We start from the raw sequence: 12,315 nt of genomic DNA, 5'->3' as shown, positions 1-12,315 counted from the left end.
GTCATTATCTTCGAATATATGGCGGAGCCCTTTACAGAACATTATCAAAGGTTCATCCGTTTCCTCCTCCTCTCCACACGCACTACATACTGTGTCTGTGCCTTCGTGTTTTGCTCAGTACGTCTTGGTGCGCATTACTCCCGCTCTAGCCTTGAAGAGCAGAGAACTACCCCCGAGAATTATCGTAGATCTTTTCCCTTGTAATTTCCTGCTTAAAAGTTTGGTATGTCTCCAGTGATGATTTCATAAGCATTTCCATCTTCCACATGTCCCTCTCTGTTTCTGTCACATTCTTCTTAACAGATGTTTCTTTTTGGCTTGGTATTCTGCTGTTGTCTAAATACTTGTTTGACAGTTTTCGAGTTTGCTTCCTTCATTTAGTATAAACATTCTTCATGTTCAAGTAGCTGAAAACTTTCCTTGCCCAATGCTCCTCTCCCGTTTTTCTCAATTGCTCCTTAAATTCTATTTTGCTGCTAGCTTCCTTGCACTCAAACGATGTCCATCCCATGTCACCCTGTACCCCCTGATTTGGGGAATTCCCGTGAGCTCCCAAAGCAAGTCTACCTATGTCATGTTGTTTAATTTCCAATCTTGCTTGAGCTTATGATTTCATGCACAAGACAGCATTGCCCAAAGTCAAGCCCGGGACCATGACACCTTTCCAAGTTCCTCTCACAATGTCATACCTATTGCAGTTCCACAGTGCCCTATTTTTCATTGCAGCTGCATTTCTGGTGCCCTTGGTCATTACGTATCTTTCAATATTCAGCCCCATTATTTATCTATACACCCAAATATTTGTATTTATCTACTATTTCTAGCGTTACTTCCTATATCTTATGCTCACTGCCTTTGTTATGATTGAATATTATGATTGCCGATTTTTCCCTGCTGAACTTAAAACTTAACATATCTGCCTCATTACCACAGATGTCTATCAATCCCTGCAGACCTTCCTTGTTGTTGGCTATCAATACTATATCATCTGCATACATCAATGCTGGTAATGACTGTTCAATGCATTTTTCTTGCTTGGCAAAAGAGAGGCTGAAGCCGAGTCGACTCCCCTTTAATTTGACTTCTAGTCCCCCGAGATACAGCATAAATAACAAAGGTGACAATGGACATCCCTCTCGAAGCCCGTGTTGTATCTCTATAGGTTCAGATACCTGTTCTTCCCAACCCGGAAGTGTCATCAGCGCCACCTGTAGCCATAACAGCGAGTGTGGCACACTTTTTATGAGCCTGTTTTGGCGTCACGTAGCAAGTGAACCTATTATGAGCTGAATACAACCTTAAGGCACCATGTCTGCTAGTACGAGGCCCTCGTTAATGAATCAAGGAAAGAAGTGTATACGGCTCGTAATTATATATATATATATATATATATATCTGTGTGTGTGTATGTGTGTGTTAGTAGAAGCAGAGGATGAAGAAGCAGAATGGAATAAACAATAAACATGGCCTATGAGCCAGGCTGCATCTCCCACATCTAGCAACACACAAGTCGACGGGATGAAGGCCTGCCAGCCCCTTCATCAGTCGCTCATCATCGACGCAGTTGCCCATAAGACACCCTGACCATACATCGACTACCGAATCATCTCGTAGCAACACACACCGACCAGCACCATGACAGAACCATCAGCTGACCTTGACATCCCCAAGTACACCGGATCAGCGGACGACGGACCTGTACAGGACAAGTTAAACCTATTCGAGCTCCATGCTGCTGCTGCATCCTGGTCGGAACGGGAGATGGTCATCAACTTTACCCACCATGTCTCTGGTGAGGCTTTCAAATTCTGCGTTGTGTACCACATATTTCAAAACGACGAATTTTGGCAAAAAAGAAATGATCACCCGTTTGAGCGACTACGATGAAGAATTCCTTATTACCAATAATCTGGAGACAATCCCACTCAGACGTCTCAGACTCAGACACCACAGTTCCAGCTGTTTCCTTAAAAGACATAGCTTTCCATCAGGTTTCTCTTCTGCAAGAAAGTCGGCATTTTAAATGTCTTCGCTCCAACATATGACATGAGATGCTACTCATTCTACTGATGCCCTGCATGCTTCGCCTCGCATACATGGTCCATCACCTGGTTTTCTATTACGCAGCTCTTCAAAGGCTCCTAACACTCACCAGTCATGTCGTAAGGATGCCTTGTTCACGGTAGACGAGCTGACGCATGGGGAAAATACCGAACAATGGCACGACAACTCGAAGAGTCAAAATCAGTCTTCACGCATTGGAGCAGCTAACTTCCCATCTAGTACACTTGGCCCACCTCCTGCTTTTCCATGACTTGGCTCTTTCGTCACTCACAATGCACACTTCACGTCTCACGCTCTCACCACGGTCGGGATAAAGCTGCAGAACTCGGAAGATACTCAGCCAAGCCTTGCTCCTTCAATCAAGATTCATGCGTCAGAACAGCTCAGCTCGTTAGTTGCACAAAAAGACAGGCAATAATTCAGAACAGGAATATCACCAAACTACGCCTGTTGCGGTGTCGAGCGCAGTCATCTGAAAGGCCCAAAACAGGAGGTCCTGAAGCATCAACTCTGACAGGTTGCCAGGTGCCAGAAGCCTATCCAACAAACTGTGCCACAGGCGCCTCTGATGTATCTCCAGTGAAATCTGTCCTACCAACTTCACTGCCTGAAAAACGTTGCAACAGCTACCAATTGGACACTATGCCAAGTTGCCAAGAAATACATTGTCCCCTTCGCGAAGGGCTGCCACCTCAACATTTTTCGCAACGCCAACAAGGTCAGCACAAGCAAATAAACCAGGTTAGGCGACATGTTATCCAACGAGGACAACCACAGTCATCGAATGACCACCTGCAGCTCAAGGAAAGACATTTACAAAAAAGTCAAGTGAAGCAACAACATATTCAAGATGTCTTGCTTGTGGTAATGAAAGCATCAAATCCGGGACATTTTAGCAAGGGACGTCCAGTAAGTTTTTTTCAGCAGTGGTCAAGACTCAAGCAACATGACATGCAACTACGAAAGAGGCGCAAAACCACACCCATTGTTCAGGAAGGACGCAGAAATCACCGCATTAGCCTTGGTCAACTAACGTAAGAAGGCAGGGATGGTTAGTAGAAGCAGATGATGAAGAAGCCAGGCATATGGGCCAGGCCACGTCTCCCACATAAAACAAGCCCTTAAGCATACACTTCTTTCTGCTTTCCCTTAATCATTAACGAGGGTCTCGTACTGGCAGACTTGGTGCCCTTAGGTTGTATACGAAGGACTATTGGTCAGTTTCCAGCTCGTAATAAGTTCACGTGCTACGTGATGCCAAACAGGCTCATTAAGACTGTGCCACACTCGCCGCCATGGCTACAAGTGGCGCTGACTGAATCTCCCACGTTTAAATTCACATATAAACACAATAAAGTGGCTGGGGGATAGCCGCACTAGTAGCTCAGTGGTAGAGCATCTAACGCGTTATTCGATGGTCGCAGTTTCGGTTCCTTCTCACGGCAAATTCTCTGTTCATCCACTTTTCTTTCTTCACATTTGCATTACAATTGGGTCTAATTACTTGCACTATACATTCCTCGGCGTTATTGTCTTTTAGATCTCATTAATATCATGTAAAAACACGAAAAAACAAGCCATCAAACATACACTTCTTTCCCATATATATATATATATATATATATATATATATATATATATATATATATATATATATTAAGACTTTTTCAAATTATACGCTCGAAGGTACGCGAGAACCACGTATGCAAATAAAGGGCCAGGAAAACAGAAAGTTAGATTATAACTATCGCTGTCAGCAGCCCAATTAACAAAACTTTCATAATTAACTTTTTACTAGCTGCAGTAAGTTGGCATGTTTATGTTAAAAGAATGTAGGCAGTGGTGTTTGTTCTCAGTTTCAGTTGGAAGATTTTTTCTAACACGTTAATAGCTTGTCCCACAAGGCTTTGTTGGGTTGCCCTACCGCAACCATTCACCTTGCTGCTGATGCCTTTTTTGATGCCATAAGCATCCAGCGCTTCGTCCGCCTCACCCATCCGATCGACGTACAACAAGCTCTAGCCGTCGCTCTTGACGCATAGATAGAAAAACGCCGCAAGCAGCGGAAAATTGATAACGGAGGCCAAGCTACGCGGACCCACCGTCTGGGACCCTGAATTTCACCCCTGCTTAGCTCCATGACCCTTCGGCGTTGCTCCAGTGCTACCACTGCAACAATGTTGGGCATTTTGCTCGGAATCGCGCTCGAGTGACCGAGTCTCTGACAATGGAGGCGGAAATGTTGTAGGCCCGTGTGCTCAGATTTGGGTGCACGTTAAAGAACCCCAGGTGGTCGAAATTTCCGGAGCCCTCCACTACGGCGTCTCTCATAATCATATGGTGGGTTTGGGACGTTAAACCCCACATATCAATCAAATCGAGTCTCTGACAAAGTTGGCTCCTTCTATGCAGTCTTCCTCGGGAAACTACATGCCCCGCTGCGGTGGCCTAGTGGCTAAGGTACTCAACTGCTGACCCTCAGGTCGCGCGATCGAATCCCGGTCGCGGCGGCTGCATTTTCGATGGAGGTGAAAATGCTGTAGGCTCATTGGCTCAGATTTAGGTGCACGTTAAAAAACCCGAGGTGGTCGAAATTTCTGGAGCCCTTCATTACGGCATCTCATAATCATATAAATGTTTTGGGACATTAAACCCCACATATCAATCAATCAATTGGGAAACTACAACGTGGGCCATCGAGGGCAGGACCCCACATGATGACTGAAGTCCCTTTCCCTACCAGCACAATTTGTTTTGACCAAGCACGGTAAATCATCAGTGGCCAAGCTGTCTATGCTTTGAAATATATTGGAGGCCACAGGAAGTATGTATTTGGCAAGTGTCATATGCCTATCATTGACCAAGCGAAGGAAAGCCATGCTTGTTGGCAAACCATTGGAAACACCCCTTTCCACAGTTAGCACTGTATTAGAAGCTACGTTAGTTAGAAACATGACAAGCATGTTCTTGGCGTGGGAGTCAAGCATTTTGGCCACTGCAACTTTTGGCACATTTTATTTTAAGTGTGAATACACTTTCTAAGCGACCCCAAACCATCCACCGCCGTCGGCGGCGTCCGCAGTCTTCTCTCTATCTTTAAAAGAAAGAGGACTTGGCGGGCCGCAGCGCGATGCTCTACCGAATAAGCCACGGACGCGACGCTGATATCGGTGTCAGTAACGCGCCTTATATCTTTGACGCCGCTGCGCGCGCTCCCTCCCCCTTCGCTCGCTCCTCCGCTCTTCTCGCTCGCTGCAGCTGCGCGCGCACCCCTCACTCTCGCGTGCCCGCCTTCTCTCTCAGTCTCCCGTCGAGAGCGGGTCGTGCGATGCATGTCCCGGAGGCAACGCTATCATCAACAACGAATGCAGTACATCCGAATGCCAGCACTGCACCCGCGTTGGAGGTGACGGTACCGCGGTGGTTTCGCCGACGTTGGAAGACAAGGCGGCGCGGCGAAGGTCTCGTGAGACCGAACGTAAGCGGGTGAAGCGTGCAGCGGATGCCGAACTGCGTGCTCGCGAGGCCGAGTGCAAGCGGGTGAAGCGTGGAGCGGATGCCGAACTGCGCGCTCGCGAGGCCGAGGACAAGCGGGCGAAGCGTGCAGAGGATGCCGAACTTCGCGCTCGCGACGCCGAGGACAAGCGGGCGAAGCGTGCAGCGGATGGTGAACTGCGCGCTCGCGAAGCCGAGATGAGGCGTCAGCATCGAGCCGTGAACGCGGCCCGAGAAGCGGAACGACAACGCAACCGTCAGGCGGAGAAGGACGATGAAGGCCGGCGTCAAGACGCCGCTCGCAATCGTCAACGGCGAGTGGACGTTCCCGAAGCCGTTCGGGCCAGTGAACGTGCCGCGCGGGAGAGGGTGCGAGCCCTGGACTTTGCTCGTCCGGACCCGCGTTTCAAACGCGACTTTGTGGATCGCAGCTTCGGTCACAGCTGCGCCGTGTGTGACTGGCTGTTGTTCGATAACAACCTGAGCTGCATTTCCGGCGTGAGGAACGAGACCAACAGGTTTAATGCGTTGCGGGTTCTTTGGAACGAGTTCGGAAGACGGTCGGGCGAACACCGATGCGACGACATGGATGCGCAAGACCCGCGGCTGGCTCCCTTCGGTGCGTTCCGGGTGTGTGCGTCTTGCCGAGAGTCCTGCTGGCCGGGCGGGTTCCGCCGTTGGGCAAGAGCCACGGCTACGCGTACCCGCCTCGTCCCGCGGACCTCCCCGATCTGAACCTGGTGGAAGAGCGCCTCATCTCGCCTCGAGTCCCCTTCATGAGCATCAGGCGGCTCACGCGGGGCAACGGTCAGTACGGCATTAAGGAACAGATCTTGAACGTGCCCATCGACGTGCCGAGCGTGGTGGAGTGTCTTCCGCGGCTGGTTCCCGAGGACGTTGCGATAGACGTGCACGTGAAGCGGAGGCTGGTGAGTCCGGCTACGTACAGGCGCGGACTGGTGAAGCGCGGTAACATCTTGGCGTGGTTGAAGCACCTGGAGCATGCGCCGTTGTATGTCGCTAGCGGCGTGCGCATCGACTGGAGTCGGCTGGGTGTCTTCGATGACGATGATGCGGCCGTTTGTGAATGTGAACGTGCCCAGGGGGGAGACGACGCGGATGACATCGAGACTGTCCCCGAGAACATAGATTTGGACGACCTCGTGCAACTAGCCATTGCCCTCAATGCCATGTCAAAGACGATCTTCTTTAATGAGGAGGGTGAGCAACGACCGCGCGCTCTCTTGATGAGAGATGATGGGGAGCGAAGCGGTGAACTGGACGATGCCGCTGCCGCTGACAAGCTGATCGATCAGTCGCATAGCTTGCACCTCGCTCCGGGTGAGAACCGCGTCCCACTGGCGCTCTTCATGGATGCGTATGCAAAAGAGCTCGCCTTCCCCACGATATACATGGGCGTGCCTCGCAAGATCATCGGTCCGCGTTCCACGCCATTCGCCATGGCCAGCAGCGAGATACGGCGCACCGACCGGCGTGGAGCAACGCCGGGGCACATCTTGTACATGGCCGCGAAGGTGATGCAGTACAACGTTGCGGAAAGCAACATAATGTTTCGCACCAACGAGACCACTGGTTCCATCACGCGCGAGCAGCTCGAGAGTGGCGGTAAGAAGTTCCTGGAGGAGGTGCTGGACCGCGACCTCGCATTCATGTGGGGCGTTCCAAATACGGTCCAGTACTGGCAGGATCGCAGGAGTGAACTCTTCGCAATGATCCGCCAGTTGGGCAAGCCGCACGCGTTCCTGACCATGTCCGCTTCCGAGGTCCACTGGGAGCGCCTGCTCGAGACCCTGGAGCGGCTGCGCGTAGAGCTCGTGAACGAAGACCCCGTTGCCTGCGCGATGTACATCAACAGGATCTTCGACGTCATCATGAACGTGCTGTTAAGGGTGTCTCTTGACCGCCGCCGTCAGCAGGTTGTGCTCGTAACTTGCATCAGGACCGACGAGAAGGGAAGTACCGGCGAGACGGTGCAGAACAGCAAATCAAAAGAGTTTAACTTTGGTCTACATAGTTAGACCAAAGTGGACATTCAAGTTTACAAACAAAGGTAAGAAGCCGAGGAGCAGAGTTCCGGCAGAGTCTCAATCCAAACTGCTCCACCCAGTCTCTCCCTGCGCGTTTTTAAAGGGTTCCAGACGCTTGTGTGACGTCAGGCGCCTCCAGACATGACCAAATATGGATCACCTTGTGTTCGCACCACCTACCACGCCACTGGTCACGCCACCGATCACGCGACTGATCGCGCCACGGATCACACCACCGGCGTTCCCACACTCAAGAGCCAGGTGCGAATGAGCCATGAGCTCACCGCGTTCTCGCGCACAGCACATGACGACCTTCGCGGCAGCAGCGTCTCAGGTTCCTCGGCGTCTGGGCATACACTTCTGCGCCTCTACCCCCGATACGTTTACAGGCCCGGGAGCGTTCGCACGCTGTCCGTGGTCTTGCATTTGGGCCCAAAGGGGTTCGCGTAAAATGAAGCGTAACAGGCTGCCCCCCCGCGGATGGAGATCCCGAATGGCAGGGGACAGCATTCACTGTCAACAGGGATCAGTCGTCGAAGCTCGTAGCCTTCTTAACCTGGAGCACGGTACGTGATACCTGGCTCTAGGCCCTGTTCCGTCTCGTAAGGTAGTTCCGCCAGATTTCCCTGATGTTGTCGAGGTTCGCCGGAGGATGGAGGCGAACCATACAATGGAATCCAGCAAATGGCGACAGTAAAAAGTGGCCAAAGACAATGGTATGAGCTCCTTTCCGGGGCGACCCCGCAGGGGCTCGTCGGTGGGGCTGGTCGCCAGGCAGCTCCGGGTGGTGAGATCATCACACCCCACCGCTTCAGGTCTTTCATCAGCAAGAAGGGAAACCACAGGTTCTTCCGGCGTTCCTGCCAAGAGTTTGGAACTGACGTGGTGTCCGAAGAGATGCCAGATGACAACGAAGTCCTCTCTCTGGGAGGGCAAGATCCTCGCCATGGTAGAGCCGGTCGACTGAACAAACAATCCACGGGAAAACACAGGATAACAAAGCCACTGAAGAAGCAAGCGCGAGACACCTATCCACTGAGCCCCGCCAGGCTTACCTTAAACACAAAAGTCTCAATCTTATTACTCGTACAAAGTACTAAACACACCCCTAATTTCGTTGCCCGCCTAACGACGCACAGGTCTTCCAAAACTACGGAAGAAATAACACAAAAACCTATGTCAGGAAGAAAAACAATCGAGGCCAATTCATGACCTAGAGGCTTCGGCTTAAGCCATCGGCATTGCCATTGAGACTCCCCTTTTTGTACCGTATTTCGTATGAATACTGCTGCAAAACGAGGCTCCAGCGCAGGAGGCGACCATTTTTGGAAGAAGTGGACTGCAGCCATCTGAGAGGACAGTGGTCTGTCTCTTTTATGAACCTCGAGCCTGCAAGGTAGCACGACAACTTTTGCACTGCCCATACGAGACACGCACATTCTTTCTCGGTTGCGCTATACGCTTGTTCTCGCACAGCCAGCTTACGACTCGCATAAAGAACTGGGTGTTCACCGTCCTCTCCTCGTTGGCACAACACTACTCCCATGCCTCGCTCACTAGCATCACACTGAACTATGAACTCTTTCGAATAATCAGGTGATTTCAGCACAGGTTGACTTGTTAAGGCGGCTTTTAATGCTTTGAAAGCCTCCTCTTTACGGTCATCCCAGATGACAGTTTGTGGCTCAGTTTTCCGGAGCGCGTCAGTTAAAGCGCAAGCTAATTCCGAATATCTCGGGATGTAACGTTGATAGTAACCTGCAACCCCCAGAAATGAGCGGATATCTGTCTTTGAGCGTGGTTGCGGGAAATCGCGTATGGCAGCAACCTTGAGCTCAGAAGGTCGGAGGCGTCCTTGTCCGATTATGTGACCTAGGTAGATCACCTCAGCTTGAGCGAGTTGGCATTTAGGTGCCTTCACAGTTAGTCCCGCTTCACGCAAACGCGTTAGAACCACTCGCAGATGTTGCATGTGTTCCGACCAAGTGGACGAATATATCGCCACATCGTCTAAGTAGGGTAAAGCGAATTCCCCTAGTCCTCGTAACACCTTGTCCATAAGGCTTGAAAAACAGTATGGTGCATTTTTCAAACCGAAGCTTAATACCTTAGGGCGGAACGTTCCCAACGGCGATATGAACGCTGCATATCGGCTAGCCCTTTCGGTGAGAGGAACCTGCCAGTAGCCTCGAACGAGATCCAGCGTGGAAATATATCGAGCTCCACTAACCCTCTCAATGCGCTCTTCAATGTTTGGTATAGGGTAAATCTGATCTTTGGTGATCGAGTTTAGCTTGCGATAATCCACGCAAGGGCGTGGATCTTTTCCCGGCACCTCAACTAAGATTAAGGGCGAAGTGTAATCGCTCTCACAAGGCTCGATCACGCCTAATTCCAACATCTTCTTCACCTCGGAATCCATAATCTCTCGTTGGCGCGGTGACACTCGGTAAGCTTTGCTACGCACGGGTTCTGAGGATGTCAGCTCGATGTCATGAGTAACAACTGAGGTTCTTCCAGGCCTATCTACAAATAAGTCCTGAAATTCTTTCAGAAGATCCTGGAGCTCGATCTTTTGCTCCGGCTCTAACTGCGCTTTCGATATTAATTCTTTGATTAGTGGTTCACCATCCTCACCGTTTATGACTGATGCAAGCCCTGGAAGTTCAACTGGAATCTCCTCGGGGATGTTCACCATCATGCATACCACTGCTTCCCGTTCTCGGTATGGCTTGAGCAGATTGCAATGATACACTTGCTGTATCTTTCGCTTTCCGGGCAGGCGTATCACGTAGTTTGTGTCAGAAAGCCTTTCAACTACGTTGGCGGGACCTTCCCACTGCACTTCTAACTTGTTTTTCTGCGACGGTCGCAGTATCATTACTTTGTCCCCGACATCGAATCGACGGGTTCTGGCTGTGCGGTCATAGTACACCTTTGACCTATGTTGCGCTTTAGCCATGGCTTGCTCTGATAGCCGTTGAGCGCTTCTTAAACGCTCCAGTAGCTTCAAAACGTACTCGACCACTACTGGGTCTTCGGCTCGGCCTTCCCACGATTCTCGAAGCAAGCGAAGAGGAGATCGCAACGAGCGGCCGTGCACGAGCTCGGCTGGCGAAAACCCCGTTGCTTCATGCGGGGCAGTCCTTAACGCGAACATGGTAGCCGGCAAACATAGCTCCCAGTCCGTCTTCCTTTCGTAGCATAACGCCCTCAACACTCGCTTCAGAACGGAGTGGAGCTTCTCCACGGAGTTAGACTGAGGGTGGTAGACTGAACTATGAATTAGTTTTACTCCGCACCTTTCCAAAAACGTAGTGGTAAGAGCACTAGTAAACACAGAGCCTTGATCCGACTGTATTTCGGCGGGAAAGCCAACTCGTGCGAATATGGAAAGGAGCGCGTTAACTATTTCCACAGAGCTAAGTTCTTTAAGTGGAACCGCTTCGGGGAACTTAGTCGCTGGGCATATCGCGGTCAGCACGTGGCGGTACCCCGACGATGTCGCCGGCAGTGGGCCTACAGTGTCCACTACGAGCCGCCGAAACGGCTCTGTGATGATAGGCACCAGCTTCATCGGCGCCCTCGACTTGTCACCAGGCTTACCTACACGCTGACACGTGTCGCATGTCCTTACAAATCGCTCTGCGTCGCGGAAACAGCCTGGCCAATAATACTCCTGCAACAACCGTCCCTTCGTTTTCTTGACGCCTAAATGACCTGCCTAAGAACTTCCATGCGACAAGCGCAGTAAATCCTCTCGATAAGCTTGAGGCACGACCAGCTGATCAAACATTACACCCCTTTTTTCAACATACTTCCTGTACAGTATGCCATCCTTCTCATAATAACTTATGTTTTTCGGGGCTATCTTTTCATTTACCCTGCTCTGGATGTTTCGCAAGCTCGGGTCTTTATCTTGTTGATTCCTCAAGGCCATGCTGTCTACCATTAACAGTCACTGTAAGCTTTCCGACGTAGGCGCTACAAGTAAATCTCTGGAATGCTCTTCCAATATTTCTGATGGTGCCCGTGCCGTAGCTTCATCCTCCACGGATGGGACCCCCTGCTGTTGTAACGCTGGCGCAAGTTCGACCTCTGCTGGGGAGTCCTGCGTCAGACCGATTTCAGCTAAAGGGGACTCGGCAACTGCCTTCACAGCGAGTTCCCGTGCTTTCGAACGCGTTAGCGCCATCACATTTGCCTCCCCAAACAGCTGCCCTCTCTCGCGCAGCATCTTGTCAGATCTATTCGAAAACAGGTAAGGGTATTGCGGAGGGAGTGCCGGCGACACGGCAGCTTCCGTCTCGAGCGTGCCGAAAGGACCTTTGATAGTTACCTTTGCGACGGGAAGGCATGCACTACACAACTCTACAGCCTGCTTGATCCAAGCACACTCACCCGTGAACATTTGCGGTTCAACGTACGAGCTGTGAACTACGTCCATCGTAGCCGCAGAATCGCGCAGTACGCGGCATGGCTTCCCGTTCACTTCAAGGTCGCGCATGTAAGGTTCGAGAAGCTCGATATTCTCGTCCCTACCACTGATGGATAGAAACACAACCTTTGGTTTCTTACAGTGCACCGCAATGTGACCGGGTTTATGGCAGTTATAGCAAAGGAACGGTTTCCTCGCTTCTAGCTTCCTTTGCTGTTCTAACGCAGGTTCGGTGTTCCGTTCCGACTCCGACGTAATTACGGTTCGGGC

This window comes from Rhipicephalus microplus, chromosome 3 (assembly GCF_043290135.1).
Source record: "Rhipicephalus microplus isolate Deutch F79 chromosome 3, USDA_Rmic, whole genome shotgun sequence".
Lineage (NCBI taxonomy): Eukaryota > Metazoa > Arthropoda > Arachnida > Ixodida > Ixodidae > Rhipicephalus > Rhipicephalus microplus.
Note: the sequence above shows the minus strand (reverse complement) of the source record.